This window comes from Castanea sativa, chromosome 9 (assembly GCF_040712315.1).
Source record: "Castanea sativa cultivar Marrone di Chiusa Pesio chromosome 9, ASM4071231v1".
Taxonomy (NCBI): domain Eukaryota; kingdom Viridiplantae; phylum Streptophyta; class Magnoliopsida; order Fagales; family Fagaceae; genus Castanea; species Castanea sativa.
In genome coordinates this window covers 16,996,112-17,005,791 of record NC_134021.1, presented here as the reverse complement: position 1 = coordinate 17,005,791, position 9,680 = coordinate 16,996,112, and the positions used below count along the sequence as shown (strand labels likewise).

Genomic DNA, 9,680 nt, shown 5'->3' with positions numbered 1-9,680 from the left:
GTTCTATTATCACATTGGGCAGTACCAACATTACTTCTGACCGTACTTTTTTCACATTCAGTGGTACCCTATTTTTTCCTTACAATTGACAGTTCAATTGTCATAGTAAGCACTACCAATATCACATCTAACCATAATTTTAACAGTTGGGCTTATCACTGAAGTAACTTTTTTACTTATTAACTACCGCTTATCGCAATAGTAATTTTTTAAAAGTTATTAAAAAATTTAGATCTAAAATCAAAAACCACAAAAAAAAAAAGCATCCCATGAAGTCTGCAAAGTTACGTTTTTATCATTTGAAAGTTTCCTTTCCTTTTAGTAACTTTAGGGGAAATTTTTCAAAAATTCCAAAAAAATTTAAATTGAAAAAAAGAAAAGAAAAAAAAGACTGGCAAATGTTTTGAAGGTAGAGTAAAGGGGATGGGCAGAAAGAATAGACAGTAGAAATGAATTTTTTTTTTCTCACTCCATATCTTTGTAATAAGCCAAAACAAAAAGTACATAAAGCTCATGAAGTTTCTGCAAAATGATGTCTTGCAAGTCGTTTTACAAAAGCTAGATTTACATCCCATGATCAAGCAAACACAGCAATACGCCCAACACTGATGATGAGCTAAAAGCAAAGAGAGAACCAAGTTTGGCCAATTCTCCACCAAGAAAATTAGGTATCAGAAGAAACACACCCATAAACAAAGAGAAAACCATGTAGTCAAACCATAATAAATGATAGGGATTTTAAGCCTCTGGTGTAGAGGCTGCTACACGCTTCATTGGTGCAGACTTGATAAGATGGCTGTAATTAAATATACAAGGTGGGAGTAATCAAATCTCCCATAAGAGCAGTGACAGGGATAATACCTATATTGGATCCATAATATAACCATTGTAAGTGAGGAGTGTTGGTTATCAACTTATTATTTGAATAATCAAAACTAGGGAAGAATCTTCTAGCAAGTGAATATTAGAGACAAATATAACAATTCCATTTTTGTTTTTTCAATTTATTCATAATGATCTCCAAAAGTTTGGACAAAAAATTTAAAAGATAATAACATCAAACACAATATAATGACCAATGAGCTAGTTTGCTTGTAATTCCTGAAGAATATATGCAGGTCAATACAGTATAAAGGGGCTGATTACCTAGCCTGCAACAAACTAGCATAAACAATTACAAGGAAATCCAGGCAAGAACAAGCAGCCTAAGTTTAGCACAGTGAAGATTAGCTACCATGATACCGATGGAATTTGAAGCTTCCAGTATATTCTCAGTAGATGCGAAATTCCTGATATGATACCCCAGAATAGTATCTTTGCAAAGATGACATAGAGTAGAATGCCTACTCTTCTGGAATGCCAAACCCCAACAAAAAAGTGCTTCTGAGTCCAATATACCTATCACAGTTTAACAGCAAAATATTAACAACACTAACAAATTAAAAGATTATTATAGAAAAAATGACAAGGAGTAAGACTATGATTAAAGTTTGGTAGAGGGTTTTTTTTTTTTTTTTTAAATTATAAATTGTATAGGTTGATTGATCAGATTTGCCAAAAGCAAGGTGTAGACCTTGTAGACGATAATCCATGTGTCTATAAGCAAGACCAATAAGATACACTAGGTTGAATCCACCAATATGAAGATTAAATGCTTGTGCAGGGAAGTAAGATATAATTTGATGGCATTGAATATTAAACAGCAAAGGAAGACACAAAGACATGGATGCGAGAAAGGGAAATGAAAAGTGCCTCCTCAGTGGAGTTTTGGCAAGTTTTGGGAGATTAAACATGTTCCAAAGCCCAAGTATGACAGACTACACTTCACAACGTTCACCCCACACTCCTTTCACCAATTCAAATTGGATCACTTACTCCCAACAATCACAAACCCTTGACCCTCCAACTACCTTCCACTCCCACCTCACCATTAACTCAACCACAAATCTACCGTTCCTTGGTATACCAACCCAACATCCATGAATCCCTTGGAACCTAGCAGAAATAACTAAAAAAATAACCCATTGGGAATTTTTTATTTTGTATCAATGCAAGCCCAAAGAAATTACAAAATAACCACACAAAAAAAATCTCCACGAAACAGGATCAAATTCACAAAACTAAATCAAGATTATTATCTATTAAACACAACTAAATTCTGAAACTTCCTTCTAACTATGATTATTTTAAAGTTTAGTCACTTATGGACGCTCAGGGCTACCAAGCTTTGGAATGATTGTTGGGGCTTGTGATTGTTACAGGTCCTTAGATTTTGGGGATGTTTAGAAAACTATGAAAATCAAACAGAGCAAGGAAGATAATGTCCCCAGGTAAGTCTTCAACCCAAACCTGAAGTTCTAGCCCAACCCGAGATTTCTTTGCCAAAGCATCAGCAACCTTATTACAATTTCGTTTCACATGGCAGTAGTGATCCAGGCAATCAATGGTGGACTGTCAAGCCCTTCGATGTAAAGATTAATTTGTCAAATATATAAGAACCGAAACTCAAACAAAACAATCATAGCATAAACCCACAAAGTTTAGAGAAATAATATAAACCCATCTTAGCGTTAATCATATGTAAAGAAAGAACCTGAAGATTGTGGGTGGAGCCGCCGATTTAGAATGGAAAAGAAGAAGCGCTTCCGAGTCGTACTGGAAGAGATGAAGCGCCGCCAAGTTGGATTGGATATGAGTGTGCTGCCGATTTGAGGATGGATTGGAAGAGACAAAGCTAGAGAGCGGCGCCGACAATTTGGATCGAATGAGAAGAAGCACCGCTGATTTGAGGATGTGGGTGTGCGGCTGTCTCGTTCTTGAATGGTTTTAGCTGTATGATTTGAGGGTTTTGTTTAGAGAGGAAAATGTGAGACAAAGCAAGCAGAGGGAGAGAAGCAAACGTGAGAGGAGAAAAGTTTGATGAATGTTATAATTTTTTGTTTATATGTAAAACCTATTTAACCGGTAACCAAAACCCATTAAAATTACATCTACGGTCAAGATTAAAACAATACTAAATTAACGGTTTAGATTTAGGTGGGTACCGTGCCCCCTCTTTTTTTGAGGGGGTACAGTAGAATGACCCTCTTTTGGGTATCTCTTGCTTCGAAATAAAGATGGATTCTCTAACTTTTGTTGACCTATTGAGCTAATAAAGGCAAGTGATATTAATAATGCCTTTTTGAGATTCAATTGTCGAAGAATAGAGAAGTTTTTGAGTAGTACAAAATGCGGCACAATTTGGAAATTGCAGGGAAGCCAACTCTAGTATAGATGTCCTCACAAAAGCAGGATGTGTCCCACAACTGGACTTTAATCCCTATATTACTCCTATCCAGGGCATATCCTGGAGGCTTTAAATTTTCACTATTGTGATAGGATGTTAGAGATACAATTTATTTTTACAAAAAACTTTACAAACTACTGATATGGCAAATGGTTATTAGTAAATGAAAAGACGATGTTGATGGCAGGTCTAAATGAAAACCAATAAGAAGTTGGCCACATTAATAGTTTATAAAATATTATAAAATAGTTTGTAACTATGACATTACTCATTATGACACTAGTATTTCTACAACTTACAATCACGACTATTCTACAATATTTTTACAAACTATTGCTATGAAATTTTTTATGGGTTTTTATATATAAACTCACCATTAACATTACATTTTTACATATCAATAATCACTCACCACATCAACCATTTATAAAAAGTTTGTAAAATAACTTGTAACTTTAGCATTTTTCTTATGATATTATATGTAGGGATGACAATTTTGCCCCGCCCCTCCCCGCTTCGCCCTACTCGGGTTTTCCCAACCCCACCAAGGTGGTGGGGCAAGGATGGGGCAAGATTTTAACCCTGCACCATGAGATGGGATGGGACAGGGATAGGTTTAGACTTTTTATACCCACCCTGCCCTGCCCTGCGTTGCTAAGGGTTATAATTGTAAATTTTTCATACCCTAAAACCCTACTATTTTTTTTTTTTAGAATACTAAGTATTTTTAACACACACACACACACACACGGGGAGAGGGGAGAAGGTTTTCTTAAAGAAACTTACAGTGGTGTATATCCAAAAGGGTCTAACTCTTGGATACACAACACAGACTTTAAACCTCTTTAACTCACACTCATTTTCCAATGTGGGATTAACCCACTGTTTTTTCTTTTGAGAATAGTAAGTATTTTTAATACACACACAGGGAGAAGGGAGAAGGTTTTTTTTAAAGAAACTTACAGTGGTGTATATCCAAAAAGGCCTAACTCTTAGATACACAGCATAGGTTTTAAACCTCTTTAACTCATACTCATTTTCTAATGTGGAATTAACTCACTGTTTTTTCTTTTGAGAATACTAAGTATTTTTAACACACACACACACAGGGAGAGGGGAGAAGATTTTTTTTTTTAAAGAAAGTTACAGTGGTGTATATCCAAAAGGGTTTAATTCTTGGATACACAGCATAGACTTTAAACCTCTTTAACTCACGCTCACTTTCTAATGTGAGATTAACCCACTGAAAACCCTACTATTTAAACAAACATATCAATATCAGCTTATTTTATTCTACCTAATGTAGTTCTCTACCCTTATTTTGTTGCGTGTTATACTATGAGATTTTTTTTTTTTTTTTTTTGTAATTGTCTTGTTAAACACTTGGATATATTATTCAATTTTTTCTAAAAATTGATTTGATTTGATGAGATAAATTTAGTTATAATTTCAGATATATTTTTTATTAATGAAACCTTAAAAAAAAAAATACTAATTGTAGGGCAAATTAACAAAAAATAGAGTTTTACGAGATAGGGCGGGGTTTCACGAGGCCCCAAGGGGCAGGGATAGGGTAAGAAAAATTTTTCCGTCATACGGAGCAGAACAAGAATGAGGTAAGACAAAACCATGCGAGGCGGGGACGAATACCCATCTTTTGGCCTTGCACCGCCCCATTGCCATCCTTAATTTTATGTGCTTGGTACTCTTTAGTCAGGTAACATGTGTTTCTCAACAAAAAAAAGTCATGTAACATGTGGTACCAATCATACTGTCAATTTATAAATATTTTGTAATCAAAATGATTACAGATTTAACATTTTCCATATTTTTTTCCCCTGAAAGATTTTATAGTAAATCATTGATTGGTCAAAGCATAAGCTTCCAAATTGCGCATATCCGGCAGAGTTCTATAAACAAGCTTTGCAATTTTTTTTTTTCTTTCACTTTCTTAGTTTCTTATGCTTTTATTTTTTTTTTTAAATGAAAATTTGGTGGCTTTCAGTTCCAAAAGGTTAACACTTAGCCATCGCATCAATTTTTGCATGAGCTGTAGACTGCATTGACAGACAAACAAAGGAATATCCTTCAACTAAGTTATATGAAAGTTTTTGATCCCAGACAAAAGTTATGATTCAGCTTTGAACTAAATGTATCTTTTGGTCTCACAGAACAAGCAATTTCTTATACACTACATGATAGCTCTATATCTTTCGCTGTGGATATGCAAATCCATGATGATCATTTCGTTACTACTATTAAAATGTGTATTATAAGGCTCTGACACGTTAATCTTTCTAACATATTAGATTATATTCGATATCCAAATCTTTGCTGGATTGAAACATAGGTATATAAATATGAAGCTTGTTCAACAATGGTTGGTGGATTTAATAGTAATCTAGTGAATATGATTGCTGTCAAGTACATACGTTCAACTTGATACGAGCATCTTCTACTTTCTTTTCTGACCCATGCCTAGCTGCTCCAAGCTGCTGGGACCAGTAAACCATGACTCTCTCTCTCTCTCCTCAGGCGTAGAGGTTAATATTTTACAATTACTCACATCTTGATGAGAATATTTTTGTACAAACAACATACACCTGTACGGCACCATATCTTGGGTAATCTATCAATAATATCAGTATAAAATATGGTAAAGTTATTAATAATTTTATCACAAAAAATTTACAAAGTGAGTTACAATAAATGTGATTGGTAACATGATATTTTAACAATATAATAAATTAATTAATTAATTTTTGTTATACATTTAAAATTGAATATATCAATTTGTAAGACTATTGCAATAAATTATAGCACCATTAGCAATACTATATCTTAAGGGGAATATTGCAATCGAGTGGGCACTTGGAATGTACAAACAACTTACACCACGTAGGGCTTCAGAGTTTGGATAATATGACAATACTATAAAATGAAATTAAAAAATAAATAAATTGTATTCTATAAAAAAAATATGTAATTAATCACTTCCATAACATATTACATAAATGCCTTAATTAATAGTTTTGTGATTGGTTATGCATTACTAGTTTGCAAGATTTATGTGATAAAACTGTAAATATTAGCATCATTCTTATAAAATGGTTTTTGTTATGGGTTTCAGTTAGCTCAATTAGTAAAATTTTTGGTAGTTGAATAAGAGATTTAAAGTTTAATCCTTAACTACACTAAAAACTAATTAGTATATTAGTAAATATTTAGCATCATTCTTATAAAATGGTTTTTGTTATGGGTTTTAGTTAGCTCAATTAGTAAAATTTTTGGTAGTTAAATAAGAGATTTAAAGTTTAATCCTTAACTACACTAAAAACTAATTAGTATATTAGTTTGATGATAAAAAGTACAATCATCAGAAACGTATACGGTTGAAACTCTATTAAAAAAATTAGTTTTAGTTTTCTATTTTTTTTATATTGAATATTAAAAAACTATTTGCATGAATAACGTGGTTACCTCTTTCATGCAATCTGATAAGGGTATTTTTGGCATGACACAACAAATAAGCTGACACCCCTCAGGATCTGACGGGTTCGTATTAGCAGACAGGGCAAAGGCAACGGTTCCACATCAGACGGCCCTACGACGTCTGGTGAACATCTCCATGAAGCTGACGAGAGGTCTTGGACAAGGCTAGTGACCGACAGGGTGAGGAGGCTGACGGGTCTAGTGTGGCTTGGCATGATCCCCACGAATGACTATACATGAAAATAGCTTGTGTCCCACGATGAACCCCAATCAAAAGAAACCCTACAAGGAAATGATCCAGTAAAATACGTGTATTAAAAAAAGATCTTCCCTACAAGGAAAAACTTTCTCCACCAAGAAACAAATGTCAACTCTATGCTACTATAAAAACCCCAAAACCCTCACAAACCAAGGTACACATAATTTACCCCAGCTCTGGCACTCTAGAGTTGTAAAAAGTTCTCTAACTTAACCTTCAGAGGGTATTTGGCCGGTACCACACCAGTACTCTCTGCAAGGTCTTCTTCCTCTTTGTTTTCGCAGGTTTTGCCTAGAGCATATGAGGACTGTACGACTTACTGACGATTCTTTGGCATCATTAGTTGACGCCGTCTATGGGAAACGCGTAGCACAATTTCATTGTAGTAGAAGTTGTACTACTATTTCCCAGACAAAGAGTTGTATGGTACTAACTCGCTCGATGGCAATCACCAACAACCAAGGAGACGAACCACGCACTACCACCCTTGAAAGACAGGTACAGACTCTCGTCGCAGCCGTGGAACGCCTCACCAAGCAAAACCATGACCTGGAGGAACAACTACGCCAAAGGAACGTAGAATCCAACAATCATGGGGATGAGCAAGAGAGTACCAGCGTTGAAAGAAGGAACCAAAAAGGACCCGAAGGCAGCAACGCCCCAAGCAGACAAGAGCGGCAAGATACCAGCCGACCATCCATAGTAGATACAGCTCCACCATACATGATTACTAAGATGCAGATGCTGAAGGAACAGATGGATTTCACGATGAACACCCTAAAAGGACGGGTGTTAAGCAACCTCAACGAGCTGGTCCATCAGATGGACTTACCCTTTACTACACCTGTCACTTCATTCCCCCTTTTGTCGAAGTTCCGTATGCCACAGGTAAAAGCCTACAATGGGTCTACGGATCCCTTAATCCTCATGGAGTCATTCAAAGTCCTCATACATTTGCAAGTCGTGGCGGACAAGATCATGTACCAAGCTTTCCTTTCCACGCTGAAGGGCCTCGCAAGGGTATGGTTCAGTAGGTTGACACCGAACTCCATCAACACCTTCAAGGAGCTGAGCGCTCAGTTTGCCTCGCACTTCATCGGGGGCACATGTACAAGAAGTCCACTGCATGCCTAATGAGCATCAAGTAACGGGAGGATGAGACGTTGAGGTCTTACATAACCTGTTTCAACAAAGAAGCCCTCTCAATTGATGAAGCTGGTAACAAGATACTTGTTGCTGCGTTCACCAATGGATTACGGAAAGGGAAGTTTTTGTTCTCCTTATACAAAAATGACTTGAAGACTATGTCAAATGTGCTTTATCAAGCCACTAAGTATATGAATGTAGAAGACTCGCTGCTAGCTTGAAAGGAGAAACCCAAGAAGAGACAAAGGCAAGAAGATACACAACAAGACAAGGACGAAAGACGACCAGAACCGGAGATCGAAGGGAGGATAGGCATTCCAAACCCCCCATTGGAAGGTTCGTAAACTTCAGCCCTTTGACTGCCCTGATTGACTAGGTCCTGATGCAGATTAAGGACGATATGGCCTTAACGTGGCCTGGCAAGTTGAAGGGAGATCCAAGTATGAGGTCCAGGGATAAGTACTACCATTTTCATAGGGATCACAGTCACGACATGGCCGTATGCTATGACTTGAAGCAACAGATTGAAGCTTTCATCAAACAAAGAAAGCTATAGTGATTTGTCAGCAAGGTAAGGGTGGACCCACCATAGGAGCAGGCTGCTAGAAGGGATAATGAGCGCCCCAGGCCACCCTTGGGAGACATAATAATGATCGTGGGGGGCACCACAGCTTCTAGTTCATCTAAGAAGGCGCGTAAGACTTACCTAAGGATGGTTCAGTAAGTCTAGCTGACTGGTTTTGTCCTAAAGATGGCACAGGTCGACAACCCCATAATTGGATTCTCGAAGGATGATGCTCGACGTCTCCACCACCCACACGACGATGCACTTGTCATTAGCATATGGGTAGGGGACTACAACACTCACCGGGTCCTAGTTGATAATGGGAGATCTACTGATATTCTCTACTATCCAACGTTCCAACAGATGAGGATCGAGAGAGAGCGGCTCGTCGGGTTTGGAGGAACGAGAGTATACCCCCTCGGTGTAGTCATACTAGCCGTGACGGTCGGTGATTACCCTCAGCAAATTACTAAGAATGTTTCATTTCTTGTCGTTGACTGCTCGTCTACTTGCAATTCCATACTAGGCCAGCCTACCCTCAACTCGCGGAAGGCCGTGACTTCAACCTATCACCTGATGATCAAATTCCCCACCAAGTACAGAGTAGGAGAGGTGCATGAGGACCAAGTGGCGGCGCGCGAGCGCTACGTAACGATGTTGGAGATGGACCACTTTCAGACTATGAACACAGAAGAACAACGGACGATTGTAGAGCCCGTTGAAGGATTGGAGGAGATACTTCTTGATAAATCCAGGCCTAAGCAAATGACTAGGATGAGCGCCCTCGCCAGTCCGCCAGTCCGTCAAGCGCTCACGACATTCCTAAGAGAAAACTAGGATGTCTTTGTCTAGAGCCATGAGGACATGCTCGAGATCGACCCTTCAATCATGGTGCACAGGTTGAATGTATCACCCTCTTTCCCCCCCTATCC

At 37.5% G+C, this 9,680-nt stretch overlaps 1 long non-coding RNA gene across 1 annotated transcript; it reads right to left on the bottom strand.

The window, feature by feature from the left end:
- Positions 1-948: 948 nt before the first annotated feature.
- Positions 949-2,728, bottom strand: LOC142609771 (uncharacterized). The gene is made up of 2 exons (XR_012839676.1): positions 2,594-2,728; positions 949-1,398 (listed from the first exon to the last, which is right to left on the bottom strand). It is a non-coding gene; the product is annotated as an uncharacterized LOC142609771 (long non-coding RNA).
- Between the last annotated feature and the right edge of the window lie 6,952 nt (positions 2,729-9,680).